We start from the raw sequence: 23352 nt of genomic DNA, 5'->3' as shown, positions 1-23352 counted from the left end.
ATTGAGGACCCTGAAGAGGAAAGTCAATTGCCTTCTATTGATGACCTGCTACATGAATATCTTAATGAATTGCAGGAATACATAGTGCAGGACAGGAAGGTGAGGATGACACATAGGGGAAATGTGGAGTACCTCAGGATTGGGCTCAAGGGTTCAAAGCCAAGTAGTGCAAAGTGGATTGAGATTGGGCAAGTGAGAAAACAATACCCTCACTTAGTCGATGCTTGAAAACCAACTTTTGGTGGTCCAAAAGCATTTTTAGTGGGAAGGTCGTGATCTGAATTTGATCCATAAAGAACTGTCAAAAGAACCATGACTGTATCAGGTCAAGACAAACATCAAATAATTTAGAACAACGATCAAAAACACCTCTAAACCAGTGGCCTTTGACTATTGTTATTGTTTTGTGTTTACAAGGGCTTTTTCTAAAATCCAAGTTGTTATTACTAGAGGAAATCCTCCCTGAGAATGAGATGTCTCTTCATGGATACAAACTGAGCTTCATCATCCCTTCTGGTGGTGAAAAAAATCATAATACAAGTGTTTGTTGTGTGGTTGTACAGGCTGCTACAGGAGGGGTTTCTTCCTGTAGCAATTTCTTGTTCTCCCCTTTAAGTCTTCAGTTGGCATGAGGGAGATGAGGAAGATGGTGATGAGTGATGAGGATAGGGTTTGAATCATGGAGGAGTAGTGTATGCACTTTAGAGATAGAAAATGATAGTTTCTGTGTTTTTTAATGTAGGACAGAGTGGATAAGTTTGAGCAAACTTTTGGTGAAATAAGTGGATGGACGATGGATGAGTAATGGAAAATTCATATGAGGACCATATTTACCATTTCTTAGATTCATGATGGTATTTTGGATTGTTTTCCTCCTCAGATTTCCCTCCTAGAGCTCCACAAGCCCCTCCTTTAGCATTATAGGACCTTCAAGTAGCAACACAAGTCCTTCCTGTAGCATCAAAAAGAGGAGGTGAATTTCAGATTTCTTGATGATGGGATGGTGGAGGGAGATAAAGATGTGAATGGAGAGGATGGATATGGGGTGTATGGATAAATGAATGGATGGCAACCTTTAGGTCTTGGCCTATAACCATGAAATCTTTCATTGTGTACAACTCTGCAAAACAAAAGAAAGGTTAGAAAATAGGATATAAGCTTCTTCCTTTTCATATTTTCTTTTCTCCCTTTTTTTTCTTTTTCTTGAGACACATAGGCTACCTCAAAGGACGTTTTCAACCTCCATGCCTGACCTAAGTGCCTCGAGAGAGGTTTTCACCTATGGATCTTTATTATTTTTTATCTTTTTATTTTTTCTCTTGGGCTACCTCATAGAGGTTTTCAACCCAAGAGTTGGCCTTAGATGCCTCATAGAGGTTTTCATCCAGGCCTCTTATTTTTCTCTTCTTTTTTTAAACAAAATTTCTAAAAGTGTTGTGGACTGGAAGCTATGAGACTCCCAATCAAATTCAATTCCTTACTGATTGAACTGATAAATTCCTCCTTGGACAGAGGTCTTCTATATAACTTCAACCTATAGCCATTTACAAGCAAGGGGATGTCTTCCTCATCAATGGTTCCGATATGGAAAAATCAATTTTCATGACACGTTTCCACTAGGTATGGGCCCAACCATCTTGTTATTAGCTTCCCTTTAAAATATTTGAACCTAGAATCATATAATAGGGCTCAATCCCCTTCTTGAAAAGTATTTTCCTTGATATGTTTGTCATGTCAAACCTTCCTTTGCAACTGTATGAATTCAGTGTGTAAGATAGATTATATTTTGAACTCATCTAAGCCATTTAGTTGAAGCAACCTTTCTTGTTTTGTTGTGGTGACATCTAAGTCCAACTGAGCTCATTCTCAAATTGTTATATTCAAACTCAATAAAAAGCAGAGTTTTCTTCCCATAAACCAAATCACATGGGATGAATCGAGTGGTGGTTTCCCAAGTGGTATCGTAGGCCCAAGTGGCCTCTACTAGTATCTCTGCCCAATATTTCCTACTACTACTAACAACTTTGGTGAGGATACTCTCTAGTGCTATGTTTGTGACCTCTACTTTCCCATTTGTTTGAGGATGATAGGTAGTGGATGTCTTGTGCTTGATATGGTTATCCCTCATGAGATCCTTAATCAAATTGAATGTGAAATGTGCTCCTTGATTAGTGACTACCTCCCTTGGATACCCAAACTTATATAATATGTTATTTCTTAGAAATTATGCCACTTTCTGCTTAGTTGTTGCTTTGACTACCTTTGTCTGAGCCCACTTTTTCAAGTAATCAGTGCACACAATGATGTACTTTTTTCACCCTGGTGGTGGATCAATTGGCCCAATGAAATCCATAACCCACTTGTCAAATGGCTCTAAGGCCACTTAAGGTTGTAGGGGCATTCCATCCCTAGGTGTGGGTTTTCACATTCTTTGGCATTGATCACATCTAGTGGTATATCTCCTTGCATCTTGATGTAAGGTGGGCCAATAGTAACCAACTTGTAAAACTTTAAAGGTTGTCATTTTTGTATCAAAATGACCTCCAAAAGGACCAACATGACATGTTGAGACGATGTCAAATACATCCTCCTCTCTTACACATCTCTTCAAGATTTGATTTGGTCTCAATCTAAAAATATTTCCCCCAATCCAAGTGAAAGGGGAGCTTTTCCTTACAATCTTTGTTTTTTCGCTTGTGAGAGATTAAGAGGGAACCTCCTAGTAACCAATTAGTTTTCTATGTCAAAAAACTAGGGAGAAAGCACCAAGATAGCAAAGAGGAGCTCATCTGGTAGTTGATCATCCACCATCTCTTCATTACCTGCAGGCAAGGTGTGACCTGGACAAAAAATCTACAACCACATCTTCTTTTCCTGGTTTGTCAATGATAGTCAAATCAAAATGTTGTAGCAATAATAACCACCTAATTATCCTAGCATTAACATCAGGCTTGTTCATTAAATATTTAATAGTTTCATTATCAATATGAACAAAAGTTTGGTACCCAATGATATAGTACCTAAATTTGTTTAAAGAATGTACCATAGCTAAGAGCTCTTTTTAAGTAACAGTGTAATTCAGCTCAACTTTAGACAAATTTTTACTAATGAAGTAAATGGCATAAGGAAACTTATCCTCTACTTGTCGCAAGGCTTCCCCCACATCTTTTTTTGATGCATCAGTATGGACGTCTTAGTATGCGTGCAGTAGTCAAATTTTCTTTCAGAACACAAGGGCCTCTTGACAACTACTAGTCCAATATAAATCTGCATCTTTGGCCAATAAACCAAACAAAGGTGAAGCCACTTTACTAAAGTCATGAATGAATATCCTATAATACTTTTCCAGTCCCAAGAAACTACTGACATCCCTTTGCTTTTAAGGGGTAGGGACCCTTTTGATGATAACACTTTTGTTTGGGTCCACCTATATCCCTTCCTTGGAGATGGAATGGCCAAGGATAGTCCCCTCATTCATCAACAACTCACATTTCTCAGGGCTTAGAGAAAGATTCATTTCAATGCAATTTTTCAAAATCTTGCGCATATTGGAGAGACCTTCATGTAAGTCCCATCCGTAAGGAGTGAAATCATCCATGTAGATTTCCACAAAATCATGAACCAATTTAGCAAAAATACTCAAAATTGTTCTGGAAAGTATCAGGGGCATTGCACAAACCAAATGGAAGGAACTTACAAGAAAAGGCACCCCAAGGACATGTGAATGTGGTCTTGTCTTGGTCTTTGGGGCTAATCTAGATTTGATTGTATCCATTAAATCCATCTAGGAAGGAGAAGAATTTATTCCTTGCAAGGCCATCTAGGACTTGGTAAATGAAGATCAAGGGAAAATGGTCCTTCTTTGTGGCATTGTTAAGCTCCCTGTAATCCACACAGATCCTCCACTTCCCATTCTTCTTTGGAACTAACACAAGAGGTGATACCCACTCACTATCTGAAATAGGGTATATGAACCCTGCATCTAGTAGTTTTTGCAGTTCTTCCTTCATAATATCCTTAAGAGTTGGTTTCATCCTCCTCTGGGGTTGGCGCATAGGTTTTCATCCCTCCTTGATGTAAATATGGTGGGTACAGACTGAGGGATGCACACCTTTCATTTCCTTATAGTCCCAAGAAAAAGAATCAAGGTGTTGCCTCAACACTTTACATAATTTCTCTTCTTGTTTGGCTGAGAGAAAAGGGTTGATATTTAGGGTTTTGTATGGGCCAAACTCTGTAGTATTGACATGGTCTGTGTTATCACTCCTTCATATCTCCAAGGCTGAGGAAGATTCCAGTTGAGGTAACCAAAAACAAACCTTTTGACTTTGTAGCTAGCCCTACCAAGTCGGAGAGGGCTCTCTCCAAAGAATCACAGCCAAGAGGGTTGGATGGATTATGGTTTTAGGCTAGTTATGATATGTAGAGGTTGTTTTGATTTGATTTGATTGGGTTATTGTTGGATAAGGATATTAGGTCAAAGAGGCTATGTCAAGGCAAATAAAATATGATTGAAGACATTCAAAGGGGAAAGGTAGGCAAGAGGCTTAGCACTTAAAAGGTGATTTGGTGAGATGGTTTAAGACTGATGAGGAGTTAGGAAGAGCATAGGATATGTATTCTTCCTAAGTTGAAGAAAAAATGGACAAATTACAATAACTCTCCCAAAACAGAGCATAAGCAAACATGTATTCTTCCTATCACCTTAAAAATTACCATATAACAGACATGAAATGGTTTATGAACTTACAAAACTTTCATACAAATGATAACAGAGAAGAAACAACGCTAAAAATTCATACCACATGTATCCCAAAGAAATAGCTGCAACTCATCTATTAAAACTGGCCAAATTCTAATACAATAGTGTCTCTAATCAATACTACAACATCCAACTGATTCCAACCTCTGAAAAGAGTGAAGAAAGGGAAGATATAGACATCAAAAAAACCTTCTCTCATCCTCATGGGTTGAATCCCTTAATTGAGGAAGGGATCCACAAAAATCTAAACTGATACCTAGAGTGTAGGGATCTCTAAGTGACTCCTCCCTAATTACATTGAAACTGATTCCTTTGACTTGATGATAACTTTTACCTTATGAATCTACCTAAAGGTAACTTATCCACATCATTATTACATTTACAACATCAATTACCTCAGTAAAAAGTATGAAAATCAAATCTGGAGAAAAACAATGAAAAACTAGGCAAATGGTCAAGTGCGCCCTCACAGTGTCAAGTGCGCCCCCCATCATGCAGGTTGATTTTGACTGCCTTCCCTGTGTCCAACTTGAGCCCAGGATAGCTCATTGGAAAGATTGTTCAGTCTAGTTTCTAAATCTTCCCTCAATTTCCAAAATGGACTTGATTTGATCCTCCAAAAGTTGACTCTCCCAAGACTGTTCTGTGCGCAATGCCTATGCCAAAATTGAGGCAGAAACATGATTTTCTGCTTGTTTTTTTCCCTTTTCACCTGCTAGTTTTACAAACGAAGGCTGGAAACATGGTTTTCTTAGATGTATTTGTCATTTTTCATCCAGTGTTGGTCTCCATTTGCTCAAAAATTGCCCCCAAAAAAGTGTATAGCACCTAGGGCACTACGCGTTTGACCATGTTGTTGATATAAAATTGTCCAAAAACACATAGAAAAGACAAAAATTGCAAAAATGAGACGCTTCAAAATTGGTGAAGTGGATGATGTTAGTGTGGCTAGGCTTGGAGTGAAGTCTCTGCAAGTATATCAAGTTTCTTTTTCTCTTCTCGATGAGTTAGGGCTTCAATCTTTGCATTTGTTGCCTTGAGCTTTGCCCTTGCATTTCTTTCTCTTTTGGCATAGTGTCTTAATGTCAAAACCCTAGGGAGGTACGATGTTGATAGAATGTGGTTTTTAGGAATAAGGAATGGGAAAGGGAAATTGAGGGAGATGGTGCTAGGGATTTATGAAATGGGGGAGGGGATAGGGAGTAGTAATATGATGGAATTTAGGATGGGGAAACTATTTACAAGTTGTGGGTTGGGAGCCTAGGTAGTTGTATCACCTAGGGATTAGGGTGTTGGGATAAAGGGTTTAGAGTATTTGGATAAAGGGTTTAGGGAAAGGGAATTGTAATGAGGGAAGGGTATGAAAGTGTAGGGGAATGAAATTTGGGAATTGAGAGTGCAATGGTGGTTTGAGGGAGATACTAGGGTTTTGAAATGAGAAAAACACCAAATATTTAATGAAACTTTCAAAAAACCTTAAGGAATGACTATAGGAGGAAGGGGAATGTTATATTTATCTATCACTCACTTGCTGGAGGTTGAAGACAACATTGTTGAAGCTTTGGAGGCAATTTGGTGAAGTCTGGAAGCGTTTCTTGTTGAAAATAGCAACAAGAAATGCTAAATATAGAAGTGTTAAAAATAACACTACCATAAATAGCATTTTGGGATACCTTCCTATTTTAGTTAGTCCCTGAACTAAAATAGAGAAGTAAATTTCGAATTGGTTCTTAGCAGCTGTTTGATTAATAATTAATTAATTCATCTTGAGTTAATTAGTTGGAGAAAATCAAACATGAAGTCTATATGAGGACATGCAAGAGTTATCCCATTGATTGAGGAATTTATCCCTTAGTTAAAGAGATAAGGATGAGTTGTAATTTGAGTTGTAATTAGTTAGCTCAGTTAACTAAGTTAAGTCCAGTTAGATTAGTTCAAATATTTTGTTGAACTAATTATGAGTTCAGTTAGTTAATGCATGCATGCATGTAACTGTTGCACTTCAGATCACTGAATATTCTCTTATAAATAACTCATGCATGTCAATTCAGACAGAGACCCAGTTGAGATCAGATGATGGGACAGTGTACTATCAATTGTAGGAATATTCCATGGAGGATACCTCTTGCATGCAGAAGGAATTCATTCCTTGGAGATTGCACAGTTACTTTTGGGTTTGGTGAGTGTGTGATGAGGCCAATTCACACAGGTGGCAGCATTGGACCCCAAGGAAAATTGCGCAAGGAAATAGGAGGCTTGGAGGGTTGAGGGAAGGCATATCTTGTGTCTATTAAGTCTGTGAGCTGTGTTGTTCGATTGCAGAGAGAGCAGGATAGCTTGTGAGCTGATTCTTTTTGTAATCTGAACATATTTCCACTTGTATGATAATACAGAGATTGGGGTTTTTGGCCAAGTCTTTCCCCAGAGTATTATTATGTGTTCATGTGCGATTTATTTCCCATTCTTAGTTATATGTGTTCTATTTGATCTTGCTCATAATCGATTAAGCTTCCACAAGTTTGTTGTAGAAGTAGATCTTGTATTTTGCTTTAGTATATTGCATAATCTGTTGATCTACAGTGGGAATTTCTACCTTTTTGGCTTTTTTGGGCAAGTGAGCAGCACCACAAGTAAGTGCACCCTCTCTTTGGCAAGTGTGTAGTGCCAAAAGCAAGTGCGCAGCGCCAGAAAGCAAGTGTGCAGCGCCAGAAGCAAGTGTGCAGCAAGAAGCAAGTGCGCAGTGCCATCTTCCAACTGAGTTTTGAAGGAGTTCCCGGTGTCCAAATTGAACCCATGATAGCTTGTTGGAAAGATATCTATCTTGGATACACAAGGACCCATAAAGAACTACAAATGATCAAGTATATCCCCCCAAAAATCAATTCTCTCAAGACTAGTCAAAAAGTGTAGAATGAGGGTGTAAAAATGAAGTGTGCTCTTGCAGGAACGTTTTGTAGGTCTTCCTTAACTCCAAATTGCACTCATGATAGTGCATCGGAAATATATTTCTATCTAGTTATCGTTTGACTCATCAATAAAGTAATTTGGACACTACAGCTAGGAGAAAAATTGATTTTCACAAGTTCACTCCAGAAATGTAGAAAACCTCTTGTAGCAACTGTATTTTTGACATTTCTCAAAAACCATGACACTTGTGTAAAAACTCAAGGAAGTTTTTCATTATTTGCCTATTATGGAAAAAAACCTCTCTCACTTTTGTGAAGTTCACCTCTGTTTGGTCAAAAACATAGTTTGAAGAAAAATTGGCCCTATGTGTGGCAAATGATTTGTCTCTTGGAATGACTTCTTAAAAAATGATGGAGACATGATATTTATGAGCTGAAATTACCCAATATTTTCTGATTTTACCTTGCTTATGCCTCCTCTACTTCAATGTCTCTGATTCCATAGCTAACCCTAGCTCAGTGGGAGAGGAAATTAGGGTTTAGCGCTTGTGGAAAATGATGATTTAGGCACCTTGGGAAGACAACTCCCTTTGGCATTCGCTTAACCTTTTGAAACTTTTCCCTTTCACTTCACTATTCCCTTGAAAAATTGATCTTTTTATGGTCTGGCATCTTTGGAACACTGAGTTAACAGCTTGGGATGGTGAAATTATTACATTTGAAAGACATAAAATTACATAATGAAAATATAAAAACTTACATTTGAACTCAAAATTACATGATGAAATAAACATTTCTCTTTACAAATCCTCTTCACATGGTGAATAGATGTTATTTTATCACCCATTACTTTTTGGTCTTATGCAATGGAATGGAGTTTTATTGGAATCTTGGAAACCCTAATGACCTAATGAAACCTTGAAAAACCCTAAAAGACCTAATGAGACCTTGAAGGACTGAATTTCAAGATGACATGATGACCTCATGACTGATACAAATGGCATGATAAAATTAACTTTATGGATGATGTACAGTCAACAAGATATGAAACTATTCCAGCAAGTAATCACGTATAGGGAAGAGTGATGTTTTTTGGACTAGGACTACCATCAGTGACTAATTTTTTGCATGACCTAGTGGAATGATAAAAAAATTCTAAGTGGGACCCTTAAAATGAATATGAAAAGAGTTTTGATCACTGATGGAAGTATGCAAATACTGACACTAACAGTATGGAATTGAGCCAATAGGGCATAAGTCAGCCCAAGGATTACTCTCATATCCTTTCATCAACTCATCAATGGGTATGGGAGGTTGATTCTAAAGGATGTGGTCAATGATATCATCTTCATTAAGTTTCCTCCCTCTTTTAATGGTGTCCAAAGTTCATATTGGGTGAGGGGTGGTGTGATTTAGTTCATCTTCTTCCTCCTCTTATAGCCACAAGGGTAAGTCATGCTCAATGGAAGGTTGAGCAGGAGGATACAATACCAATTATTTAGACAAATGTCCATTCTTAATGGTCATGTTCCCATCCCTACAACTAATGTAAGCATCAGCAGTGGCTAACCATGGCCTTCCTCAAATGAAAGGATAACCATTGAACTTGGTTTTGGGTTGAAGAACCAGGAAATCAGTAGGATACTCCCAAGTGTCAATGGAGACTATAACATCTTCAACAACTCCCTCAGGAGTTACAGTGGATATGTCTGCAAGCTACAGCAATGCGATGGTCTTTCTCAAAGCTTCTTGGAGATTTAGCTTTAGCATGGTTTTCTTAGTCATCACATTGATGGCAGCCCCAAGATCAATCAGGGTGTTATGGATTATAAGGCCATCAATGTGCACATTTACTATAGGGCTTCCAGGGTCTAGATATTTTGGAAAGATCGCCCTCCAAAACATCAAATCAGATAATTGGCCAACAACATTTATGGTGGGGATGTCTATTTTTCTTCTCCCAGGATGTTTGAAACATTTCTCCTTGATGTGATTATTATAGATGGGAACATATTTAATATCCTGGCGAAGGGGTATTTTAACACACAAATTATTCAATTCTCCCAAAAGTTCCACCTCTTTTGGGGTGTGTTGGCTAGCGTGGATCAAACTCTTAGGAAAAGGAGGTGGATTGACTTGAGTAACACTCTATTCCTTATCTTCCTCAAGATATTCAGGTGGAAAAGTTGGGTGGTTATCTGGAAGCACTCTCCCAGACCAAAGGTTGATCTCCTGGATTTCCACAGCATAAGAAGGGTAAGATGTCTCTCCACTCTAGACCTGTTGGACTTGCTTGTAGTTCAGGTTTTTATTTGGTTGAGAAAGCATTTGAGGTTGCTTAGGTGGAGTAGGAGGAGTGATTTATGGATGAGGTTGGGGTGGAGGTAGTAAAGTAGGAGGTTGGTTAACTTGAGGACTCCACCCTTGTGATGGGTTGCCCCATTGAGAAGATTGGGGTGGATATGGCTGAAAAGGATGGTTGACAAGTTGAGGAGGATATGGAGGAGCATAAGGCCAAGAAGGGGGTTTGGACTAGGATGGGTGAGTGGAAGAGTACCAAGGTTTCAAGGGTGTATTCTGATTTGAATTATAATAAAAGTAGTGTGCACCTTGCATGCCTTGTTGACATGGCCTATATCCTTGAGGTTTGCTTTGATTGATGAACAAAGTTGCTCTGACCCCCTTTTGTTCCTTGATATACATATTTTAGTCCTAGCAAAGAATGGCACTTGTCTATTGCATGATTTTCTTCACAAACTAGGGAAACCTCTATGACATTTAAGGGGCACTCGTTCCTAAGATGTCTTTTGGTGCATCTTAAGCATAAAATAGCTAGTGCCCTTTCTGCTTCCTCTTGTTTTCTTTTGATTTGCATGGTATCCATTTTCAATTCAAAGGTATGCATCATTTCACTCTTAAAATCCTCCAACATGTTTCAAATCTCATTCTTAATGGAAGTTATGGAGGGATAGGAACTGACCAAGCCTTGACTAGCCCTACCCTTCTTTCTGGCAGCCCTAGAGTGATTCCTCAATACAGTCTTAATTTCATCATAAGATAACTGATAGATATATCTCCCAGATAGCATGTTGAGATTCTCCAACATGTCTTCCCTAATCCCTTGGAGAAGAATGAGTTTGAGTGATTCAAGATCAAGGGTGCAATTCGCCCTCCTATAACTGATTTGAAATCTCTCCTCATAGTATTCTAGGGATTCATCAAGTCCAAGAGTCATCCTAAAGATTTCTTCCTTGATTTATTTGGAACTACAGTAGTCCCTATACTTGTTATTAAAGGCTTTTTTCATTTGAACCCAGGTAGTGATGCTACCCCTAGGCAGACCCATAAACCCGTGCAAGGCTACATCCTTAAGGGTAGAGGGGAAAAACTTCATATTTTATTCATCAGAGGCATAGTCATAGGTCCTATAGAAAACAACAAATTAAAACATGAAGGTATCAGGATCCTTAGAGGTTAAGCCCTATAAGTGTGGAAGGGCATTAGGGCTTATATTCTTCATTCTATCCTCTTCATTGTCCATGTTTTCATCCATATTTTGGGTAGGAGAAGTGGGTTATTATTCTTCCCCAATAGGTTCTTCAAAATTTCATATTTCTCACCTATAGGGTCTTCTAACTCCCCTGTAGTCAGACAGGGAAGCTGACAGTCACCGAAGAAGAGTGAAGGTTGACTTCTTGAGGGTGTGAGGTTTTTTGGTAAGAATTTTCCTTGAGTATCTCTACTCCTACAAGGCATGAAATAAATTTTTGCTCTTTTTATTTTATGTTACTTCTTCAAAATTGTGTGCAAAATAGAAAACAATTCCTAATAAGAAACAACATCTACCTAGACACCTCCCCGATGATGGTGCCAAAAAGTGGTGAGCCCTGGTATTACACCAAGAATGTTGCAACTCCCAAGGGCTCCTCAACTCAAATTATCAACCTAGGGTTTGTATGAACTTCGAGGTGACAGTGTTATATGCACATCCTATAGGATTCCACTCATGCCACCCTTCGTTATGACATTAGATCAAAAAGTGCTCAAAGACCCTTCCTTCTAGTGAATTAGAATGAAAGCATGGTAAAAGGACAAATTGGAAATTGCTTCTAAGCATGAAAATAGAAATTTCGTTGACTCAACTTGTAAAACCCTAATTACTCAATTCATGAAATGATAAAGGCTAACCTACTTACAAAAATTAAGTGAAAAAATCATTAGACTTCCTCATATATTTGCAAAAAAGAAACTAATCTATCTTGCATGATTCACCAAACTGCCAATCATAATCATAGGTGACCATCTACCTAGTTCATACTTGCTCATAAATTAATAACCTATTTGCAAGATAAAGAAACTAACTCTACTTGTTTTTGTAGTGAAGGCAAGGAAGTTTTGGAGTGGCATAGGAGATTGTCTTGATCATATTATCACAGCTAGAGTTCATTATAAATTTATGATAGATCAAAGTTGCAGTGTGGATCGAAACTGATGAATGAAAAGGCTGCTACATGTTTGCTACAAGTGATTTCCACAGGAGACCTGTAATTCTATAGGAGGGCATTAGATTGGTTTTTGAAGGTGAAAATGTTAGCTTGAGGGCATGGAGAGGTGAATAGTAGTTTAATCAAATGAAATACGGTTGCTTTGATCCCCTAGCCAATATGAGGACCTATCGAAGGTCTATGTTTCACTATGATGGGTGATCTCGGTGACCTAGACATAATAGCTTATAAAACAGGGTTTTGGGGACAGAGCTTGGAGGTGGAATGAGAAGGTGAAAGAGCTCAAGATGGAAGTACTGAAGGTTTTCTACCATGCAGATCAATCATCCTTGTAATAAATCACAGGCATACATTCATTTACCATTTGGAAGAGATGAGTTGAATTTAAATGACATCTAATTCATGCAAATTACTAATCTACTCACTTAACTAACTTCTAAACTACAAAAATAAAATGTAAAACAAGACAACCAATACTAATCTATTTCCAAGAAATCGTAAACATAAGATTTATGGGTTGTGGTTGTGAATCCTTCCCCTCATTCTCGCACAAGGGAGGTGATGTAGAGGCTACAACCATGGGATTTTATAGGTTAACTTCTACTAAAATGCAAGAAACTATGAACTTCTTTGAATCAAGAAAAAACATAATACAAGAAGAGGGACCAAAGCCTCTAGGTTGGGACCAAACCCAAGGGTCTTAGCCCTCTAAAACTAACTCAAATGCAACTTAAAATCCAACTTCTCATTATCAAAAAGTGTAGGTCTAATACATCACATAAAAGTTGAAAATAACAATGTCAATGCTTGGAGCTCAATAGCTACACCTAGCTGAACAAAAACTTTGAATCCTAATGAGCTCTTCCTATAGTTTATTTATACAAAAGGGCAGCTGAAGCAGCCCCCTTGAAAATAGGAATGGTTCCCTCCTTGATCTCAAAAATGATAGATCATGTCCTCCCTAATCTTCACTTGAACTAGGAGTCACTCGGCTACCAATGAACTCAAACTGGTGAGAGAGGATATGGTGATCCCAAGCCGAGTTTAGGGAGTTAAGGAGGTGGGAAAACCCCTTATATTCTCTCGTAGTTGTCTCCATTGAGCCCCTTCATAATAATAGCCGCAAACTTGCCTCATTTTCCTGTAATTAAACCATATTAGGCCACATACTATGACAAACACCTTCTACTCATCTTACTAAGCATAATATAATGAAAAATGTGAATTAATGAAAGAGAAGGGTAGTTTTATCCTAGAGGATGGAATATTAATATTCAAAATGTACCTATTGATGGGACTCATCATTATCCTTCAATATCCTTGTACAAGCCTGTGAACTAGATTCTCCTTTCATAGTTTCATGAAAACCAAGACCAGATTTAATAGAAGGAGACCTTTTATTACTAAGAATGTATTATCCAAAATCTTAGTATTATCTTGAAATCTCAAGTGTTTATCATTTTCTTCTATTTTACCTTTTATAATTTTTACCTCAACCTCCATTATTTGGTATTGTTCTTCCTTTACCTAATGTTGCTTTCTTATTCCTTCTTCATCCTTTCTTCCTTCTTCCAATTTCTCCTTCAATTCAATAATCTCTTTCTTCAGGCCATTTTCTTATTCTTCAAATACTTGAAGTAGCTCTTCATTTCGCTTGTTTTATTTTCAAGGTATGCTCTTAGAGATACAATCTCAGCTTCAAGCCCTTCACAATATTGTTTAGATTCTACTACAACATGATCCCTTGTTATCATATGCCTGCAACTTATTCTTCAGATTAATAATCCTTTTCAAATCAAAATCAAGTTTTTTTTCCAAGATTAAGAACTTCCTCTAACATATATTCTTCCAATCAATGACTCTGTCAAAGGTTGTTTCATCATCATACTCATCCTTTTACACATATTTAGAAAAAATATTACCTGATGGTTCTCCTGATGAACAAAATTCCTTTGATTTGCCTTCATAAATGACCCACAGATTATCCCATACTTCCTTTGTAGTTTCATAATGCATAACATCTCCTAATGTTGAATCAAGTATGTTATCGATAATGTTGACACCTAATCATCAGGATTGGGTGAATAAGTGTAACTGATGTAAATAAATAATAAGAAATACGAATAGTCACCGGGAGATGAAGTGAACAGTCTCTCCCTCATGTATATAATAAAGACCAACCTGAATGAATAAATGTGAATTGATTTGGAGGAGTTACTGCCTGGTCTGACATGGTATTAGAGCCAACGCCATTTTTGGCTTTCCTCTGCTTTGTAACTCCTTATTCTGCCTATGTTCTACCTTGCATACAAAACTCTACTCCTCTGCTCTACATTTAAAAGTGTTGTTCCATATAATATATTGCCCATATAAATGTTATGGTGTTAGTTGCTTAACATTTTCTCTCAATAGACCACCCTCCAACCGTTATGCTTGGTAAATATCGCTAGCCGTCCTCCCTTCATACACTGTTGCTCTTTCCACGCCAATCACCAAACTGAAAAACTTATGCTACTGCTCTTCCCACAAGTTGTCACCACACTATTGTATCAGCCCTCCATTGCCAGACCTGCTCCATGCCAACCAACCCCCTTCTGGATGTTGTCAACTTTAGCCAGCATGCCCACGGAGATTTGCACCCATTCGGACACATTGTGATGAGAAGAAATAGGGCAACCTGCTACTAGCCTGAGCAGCATTGAAAATCCCAATTCCGAACTTATGATGGTGTTTTTGCCTCCAATGGATGAACTGAATTAACGAAGATTATTTAGCAGGTCTGATTCGTCCAAATCAGTGGGTGTTGAGATATAGGCGAAGGGAAGGCTATCGTTGTTGGTGTCCAGGCTCAATCTTTGTATGAAATTCTTGAAGACTCGTGCTTTTCATAGAGCAGGTCCATGGAACCAGTGCGTATCATGATCACATCAATATAAAGGCCGAGACTGATTTGTACCTCCACAGATTGTGGGGTAAGCTCAATAAGGATTTACCATTCAAGAAAAAGTACCTAGTGGTTTTCACTGTTGGGTTTCACATAAAGATATTGTCAATACCGCTGTTTCCAAGTTTTTTGGAAATTTTACAATTTTTCTTTTCCATTGTGATGGAAGGGAAAGTGAATGGGACTAATTTGAGTGGTCTAAAAAAGGGCAATTCATATCAGCGTAATGAAACAAACTAAATGGCGGTGCCGCAATGTTTCATATATAACAATATTTTGATATATATATATAATGCCATTGTTTTCTTTGGTATATATAACGCTGGTACTTAAAGGATTTTTCCAAAATGCAGTATTTCATATACATAAATGCTAGTATATATAATGCCATTGTTTCATTGTCTCACTATATTGGAATTATAGTTTTTCCAGTATTGTTGATTTCGGTCAATCATTGAAAAAAATTTCAATGCATTCAATCATATCTATTGTGGGAGTAGTTCTCACTGGCAAGGAGAAATATCCTGAGTGGTCCCAGAAGATACAACACACCCTCATTTTCAATGAGTTGTGGAAAGGAGTATGTGTTGGAGACAGAGACAAAGAACCAGAACAGCCTACCTCAAACAAATAGTTCGCCATTTGGGAAAATAAAAACAGCAAAGCCTATGCATTAATTGCAGGATCTGTAAGTGAAGAGGTGAGTCACCATATTTTTCCATTTTCAACTACTTTCGAAGCCTTACAAAAGCTGAAAGAACTCCATGACTCACATTCTACACTTGAAGTTGTTCAACTCATGATTAAACTCTTCGCTCTTGAATTGCAAAATAATGATCCTCTTGCTCTTGCATCCAAAGTAAAATCTATAATGCATGATATCAAAGCCACTAAGGTTGAATTGGATATTCCTCTTATCGCTTTTCTCAAGGCACTTTATCCTACTTACTCCAATTATCTTGAGTCATTGCAAGCAAATGGAAATCTCAAAGATATTACCTTTGACTCTCTTGTGAAAAAATTTGCTAAAAGAAAGAAAGCTTTTGGAAAGAAGACAACCCCTGAATCTTCTAAAGAGGCTATGTTCCTTTCTCTTAAAGAAAAGAATCTTGCTCAAGATTCTTCCAGAGAAAGAGGTGGTCGAAGAGGAAGAGGAAGATATTTCAAAGGCAGGGGGGGCAGACACTCTCAAGGAGAAAAGTCAGATTTGAACTACATACACTGCAAAATAAATTAATCACATGATGCCTCTACATGCAAAATACCTTGGGACAAAATTGAGCAGCAAAGAAACCAACCCAAAGGTAAAACTAATGACATAGACAAAGGTAAAGCACTTGAATCCACTCATTATGTTTTGGCGCACTGTAATATTGGAGTAAATGAAGACTTATTTCATGCTTCACTTGCTTCTTGGAAAAATGATTGGTTGCTTGATTCAGGAGCAACTTGCCACATGGCTCATAGAAAATATTTTTTTGAAGAATTTACTGACAATGTTGATGGAGCAGTATACTTTGCAGACCAATCAAAACTCAAGCCATCAGGGCTTGGCACAATCAGGCTTAAATTGTCTGGTCTTCCAGACTTTTTCTGCATCATGTTCTATATCTCCCATAGCTGAAGAGAAACTTGTTGTCCTTGGTCCACATCCGCCAACAAGGTCACTCCATTCATATGTTTGATGACAAGCTTGAGGTGAGAAAATCATTTGATCACTCACTTGTCATGAGGGGAATAGAAGAAGAAAGTCTTCTCAAGCTGCAAGGTACCTCTGCTCGTGCACAACATTTCTCATACAATTCTCATTATGAAGGTACACTTCCATCAAGTTTATTATGGCATGGTGTTGCTGGTTTGCCTACAATTCCTAGGAAATTTAAGCACTGTGATGCTTGCATTCTAGGAAAGCATAGCAAACAATCTTTTCATGATTCACATTCAAGAGCACATAGAAAACTTGAACTCATTCATTCAGATTTATGTGGTCCAACGCCTATTCCTTCTGCAAATGGAAATAAATATATGATGATATTTATTGATGACTACACCAGAATGTGTTGGGTTTATTTATTGAAGAACAAATATGATGCTTTTCAAACATTCAAGAACTTCCATAAATGGATTGAAAATTGTGCACAATCTCATATTGGATCTATTCATACTAATAATGGAAAGAATACACTTCAAATGAATTTGAAAACTATCTTTGCCAACATGGGATCAAACATCAAACAACTGTGCCTTATAATCCCCAACAGAATGGTGTAGCTGAAATAATGAATAGGACAATCTTAAATATGGTACGCTCCATGCTCTTCTTCAAAAATGTAAAAATAATGTTTTGGGTTGATGTTGTTCTATGTGTTGTATATATACAGAATAGATTTCCATCTAATGCTATCAGAAACAAGACTCCCTATGAAATGTGGTATGGGCACATTCCTTCAGTAAAGCATCTAAGGGTCTTTGGTTCCACCTATTATGCCTTGATACCAAAGGTACATAGAAATAAACTTGGTGCAAGAAGTTGTAAGTGTATCTTCCTGGGGTATTCAAACACCTCCAAAGCATACCATCTCTATGATGAAGTTAATAAAAAGTTTGTTGTATCTAGAGATGAAATCTTTCTTGAATCATCCAAACTGACAATGTTGTTGAGCGGAAACTTGATTGCTTGGATAGATTCACAAATGAAAAATAATTTCAATAATTTGGTAATCAGATTCCACATTTTGAAGGGGTGATCCCTATACTAGATCAACCTGTGGAATCTTATTCTAAAGCACTCTCTCCCCCGCATGAAACTCCAACAATGGATGATGCTTTAAGTGATGTGATTGATAGAATTGGGAGACTCAATCTTGATTCAGTCCCAACTCAATCAACTGAATAGCCTGGACCATCTGAGAAAGGTCCTCCAAAGTGACTGACAAAGACACTTGAAAATGTTCATCCTGATGAGGTTGGAAAGACAGGAACTAGAAATTCAAACCAGAAAAATGGAGGTGATGTAGATGACTCTAATTCACCCATTGATATGGATGTTTCTTATGACTTTGAATTGAATTTGTCTATAGATTTTGAACCAAATTCCTTCAAAGAAGTTGCTTCTCATGATGAATGGAAAGAAGCAATGCAAAAGGAGTATGATGCCCTCATAAAGAATGGCACTTGGAAGCTGGTTTATCCTCCATTAGGAACCAAACCAATTGGCTGCAAGTGGGTCTACAAGAACAATTATAAAGTTGATGGCTTACTTGACAAGCACAAAGCCAGGCTTGTGGCAAAAGGTTTTGCACAAAAGGAAGGGGTCGATTATGAGGATACTTTTTCCCCCACAGCAAATTGGGCTACCATCCGGACACTCTTTTCCCTAGCAGCTCAAAATGGTTGGAAAGTCCATCAAATGGACGTAAAAACTGTTTTCTTGAATGGAGACCTAAAATAGAATGTTTTTATGTCCCAGCCTGAAGGATTTGTTGTGAAAGGACATGAACATAAAGTATGAAGACTTGTGAAATCCTTCTATGGCCTCAAACAAGCACCACGAGCCTGGTATGAAAAACAAACTGAGCATCTTCTGAAACTCAATTTCAAACATTATGATCTTGATGATGCAACTTTATTTGTCAAGAAATTTGGCAAAACAGTTGTATATCTTGTGGTATATGTAGATGATCTTTTGATGACAGGGAACAATGAAAGCTACATTGCATCCATAAAGAAGGAATTGAAGAAAGTTTTTTAAATGATTGATTTGGTCTATGTTCATTACTATCTTGGTATTGAAGTAACTCAGCATCCGAAGTCCATATTCTTTCTCAAAAGAAGTACATTGGAGATCTTTTGAACAGGTTTGGCATGACATAATGAAATCCTCTTACTACTCCAATGGAACAAAACTTGAAGCTCACATCCATTGAAGGAAAAGAATTTGAGGATGCAAAAAAGTATAGACAGCTTGTAGGAAGTCTCAACTACCTAACTACTACCAGACCAGACATTTCATTTACTATTGGAATCCTCTCCAAATTTATGCAAAAGCCTTGTGAGGGACATTGGTCTGCTACAAAAAGAGTTCTAAGGTACTTGAAGGGAACTCAAGACTTTAGAATCGAGTATACACAGGTGGACGACTTCAGCTTGATTGGATACTCTGATTCAAACTTCGATGGAGACAAAGAAACTAGGGTATCTACTTCAGGTTATGCTATGAGTCTTGGATCAGGAGTTGTCTCCTAGAGATCATGCAAACAATCAGTTCTAGCAGATTCCACAATAGAAGCAGAATATGTGGCAGCAGCTAAGGCAACAAAAAAATTGTGTGGCTCGGGAAAATTATTGAATATTTGCAGGTAAAACAAGAACAATTGACTCCACTCATGATTAACAATACCTCGGTAATAAATTTGGACAAGAACCGAAAGTTCCATGATCGAACGAAGCACATCAATACTAAATATCATCTGATTCAACATCATTTCGAGGCCAGAACAATCCATCTCCACCATTGTTCCACTAATGAGAAAATTGTGGACATATTCACCAAAGCGCTTGGAAGAGAAAAGTTTGAACGATTCAGAACGATGCTTGGACTCACCAATATCCCTTCATATTAAGGGGGGGAATGTTGACACCTAATCATTGGGATTGGGTGAATAAGTGTAACTAATGTAAATAAATAATAAGAAATTTGAATAGTCACCTGGAGATGAAGTGAACAATCTCTCCCTCATGTATATAATAAAGACCAACCTGAATGAATAAATGTGAATTGATTTGGAGGAGTTACTGCCTGGTCAGACAGATTTCATTTAATAAAACATTATTCTTTTGTAACCCTTCACTTGATGGAGGAGTTTTAGTGTAACCATTACATACTAAATTCCAGACATAAGATCCTAGATTTATTAATTTAGACTTCATCTTCTCTTTCCATTCCCAATAGTTATCATCATCTAGCATAAACATACCTTTATTGTCCATTGTTTCTAACTTGCCTTGTTCTTCTGTTGTAGATTGTTTTGACCCATAAATGAAGTTATTGTCATAGCATCAAATGCTTCACTGTCATATTCACTATCATCAATATTACATGAACATGAAAATGGATCACAAGTAGAACAAAAACCAATACCTGATAATTCTTTGTTACTTTATTCTTCATTCTTGATCAATATAAATAAGGGTGTTCCTATAGATCAATATTTTTTTACATCAATAATCAACACTTCATCTGATTTATTGATTTCACAATTTTCTTGGACTGATTTCTTCCTTTGGGCTGCCTTTCCTTCTTTGCCATCATCCCTGAGCCACTTCAAGTGGTTAATCTTCAACTGAAGTGACCTGCTCTGATTCCAATTGTTGGGAAAAACACTGAGGGGTGGGGGCTAGGGGTGAATCAGTATTTTTTACTCACTTCAACTTTTCAATTTATTGTTCATATTTATGTGTGCTATTGTCATTCAAGAAACTAGCGTATGTACGCGACTGTGATGAATATTGTTATAGTGTTTTCTTCTCAAAGATGTACAAAAAGAAAACACTTAAGGCCATGGATGAAAAACAGTCTCAACAATATAAATGGCTGCTAAACATTGTAGATTCACAACAAATGATAGAAACAAAACCTACCAAAGCCTTGATCTATGCCACATTCATAGTTAAACAACAAAATGAAATAGTAATAAATGTGGGTAACTCCAATAACCCAATGGACACCAGATATACAAAGAATAAATTTTATTAAATAACACCTGTGAAGGGAACAAATAGATGTTACCAGTCGCCCTCTATGGGATGGGTTCTTGGCTATCCTCAAACGCCTTTAGCTTGTGTAGAGTCTCTCTCCTCTATAATGTGTAAACCCAACAAATAAAATGTTTGAGCTCAATGGGAACTCAAATGGAAGAAAAATGGTGTGCGAAAATGATAATAATTAGAGTTACAGTAGTGAGTGCAACAATGAAAATAATCAAAAGTGAATAATGAATGGAAAACCCTTCTATTTATAACAAAATATTGAGCTATCCTCAAATAATGAACAATAATAAAATATTATTACCCCATTCTAGGAACAACCACTTGGAATATATTATTATATTTGATTAGGAGGGAAAAGTATTTAAACTTTTATTTAGAAATAATAAATAAATAAATGATTTATTTATCATCTCAAGAAATATGGTTAAGGAATAATAAACAAATAATGATTTATTTAATTATTCCTGAGGGATTTAGTCAAACTTGACAAGGAATAATAATTAATTACTGATTAATTAATTATTCATAGAGAAAAATAAGATAATTAATAATTTATTTGTTTATTTTTCATAACTAGGTCAAATATGACAAGGAATATTAATTAATCAATGGTTTAATTAATTATTCCTAGAAGAAAATTAAATAAATAGTGATTTATTTAATTATTCTTCATGGGTTTAATTATAAATTACTTAACAAATGTGGTTTATTAAGTAATTTCTCACAATGAAAGCAATTTTACTATGGTAAAATTGGCCTTACATGGTGTACTTCGATCCATCTAGTAAATTAGGCTAGATGATCAATTTTTTGGTGATAACAGATTGCCCCCGAACGTATGAGTATTAGGAGCAAAATGTATGACCGAAGTACGTTGTAAAGGAACAATCACTAGAAAAAAAAGTGGAGTGAGAGAGAGAGAGACCAATAGAGCTGAAGCGAAAGAGGATAGGGACAGAGGGGGCGAGACCAATGCAAGTCTCCTTTTATGTTGTGGTATCGGATCTTAGTGAGGTGAGGGACGCATACCTATACCCATCGAGATAACTTAGTACAAAAATAATGATGCGCCCATAAATATAAAACTTAGCAATGAAGTACATGTTGAATGGTACATGACACACTGGCATAACTAAGCCAAAAGATAATACAATGTGTCTCAAATGCATAATGCACCTGGAAAAAACATAATCTAGGACCAAATACAATAATATCTGAGTACATGAGATATAATGGCCCTTCCCTCAAAAACTAGGTGGGAGGGAGGGTAGAACAACTGAAGAATCCCTGCTGAACAAGGAAGGGCTCTACAAAACTGAATGGATCATCTCAAGGAGATGTGCATGCTATGAACACTACGATCGGTAGGAACCGAACCCATCAAACATGTGGAACTGAATCTGAGGCTATAGTATAATATGAAGGCATATGGGCATGTGGGGGGTTACCTAAAGGGCCACCCCCTCATGAGGGCTGAAACATCTCACATGCACCTAGAAATCGGCAGTACAATTTGTTGCATCACTAGACCATCAAGTGTATGAATCAGGAGCATGAAACAAGAAATTCAAAGGGAAATAATGATTCCCTCTGCTCGATCTGAGTTACTGAACAAGAATGGAAGTTGGAACCAAGGTACACCGCCCTCTAGGTCATTCTTCTGGAATAAATGTGTTGATGTCGACACAATAGGGCCTATGATAGGTGAGGAAATGAGGATCCTCAACTAAGGCACGAGGGAAAATAGTAATGTGACTAATGGACTAACACTAGGTACAATGGAAAAAATGGGACTGAGGGAAAAACATACGACTTCTCTTGTCATAGCATAAAGTGCATGGTTGACCTGACAGCGACTGACTTAACTTTGGAAGAGATAGGGGACAATATGATTGAAAGCCAAAATGGGAAACCTAGGACGAATGGTATGCAAAGATGGATGGAATATTGTGACATGATACAATGGGACGTGAAATAGACTACATGGATGCAAAGTTGACTCATCATGGATTCTCTGAACAAGGGTGACTCGATGACGTTGCCACACAAAATAGGCCTAGTGGGGACCATGAAAGCATGAGTAAATGATGGTTACTCATGAAGAAAATCAATACGTGAGATGACAAGCACAAAGGGAAGGTGGTCCTAAAATTACAAGCGTCACATATGAAGAAATTTGGTTTTGAGAGGCGACGAAGCAACCCTTCTTGGAAAAATGGCTTCCAGGTGAAGTGTAAAATCATTAGAAACTAAAAAAGACCCATTATAGTACTCGATGAGAAATTTCCAATGGTGTTGACAATTCATCACATGGATTTATCGTCTATTTGCAATGTGCAACAGAAAAACTATGGGTTTTCCTATAAAAGGGTGTTTTCTCTCCAATTTGAGAGGAGGAGAAGGCCCTAAATCTTGTGGACATCATAGAGGACAAATTGACCATCAGAATCGAGATCTTCAACTTTC

This window comes from Pinus tabuliformis, chromosome 6, assembly GCF_031772625.1.
Source record: "Pinus tabuliformis cultivar Carrire ecotype Pingquan chromosome 6, CPIR1, whole genome shotgun sequence".
NCBI classification, from domain to species: domain Eukaryota; kingdom Viridiplantae; phylum Streptophyta; class Pinopsida; order Pinales; family Pinaceae; genus Pinus; species Pinus tabuliformis.
This window is presented reverse-complemented; position numbering follows the sequence as displayed.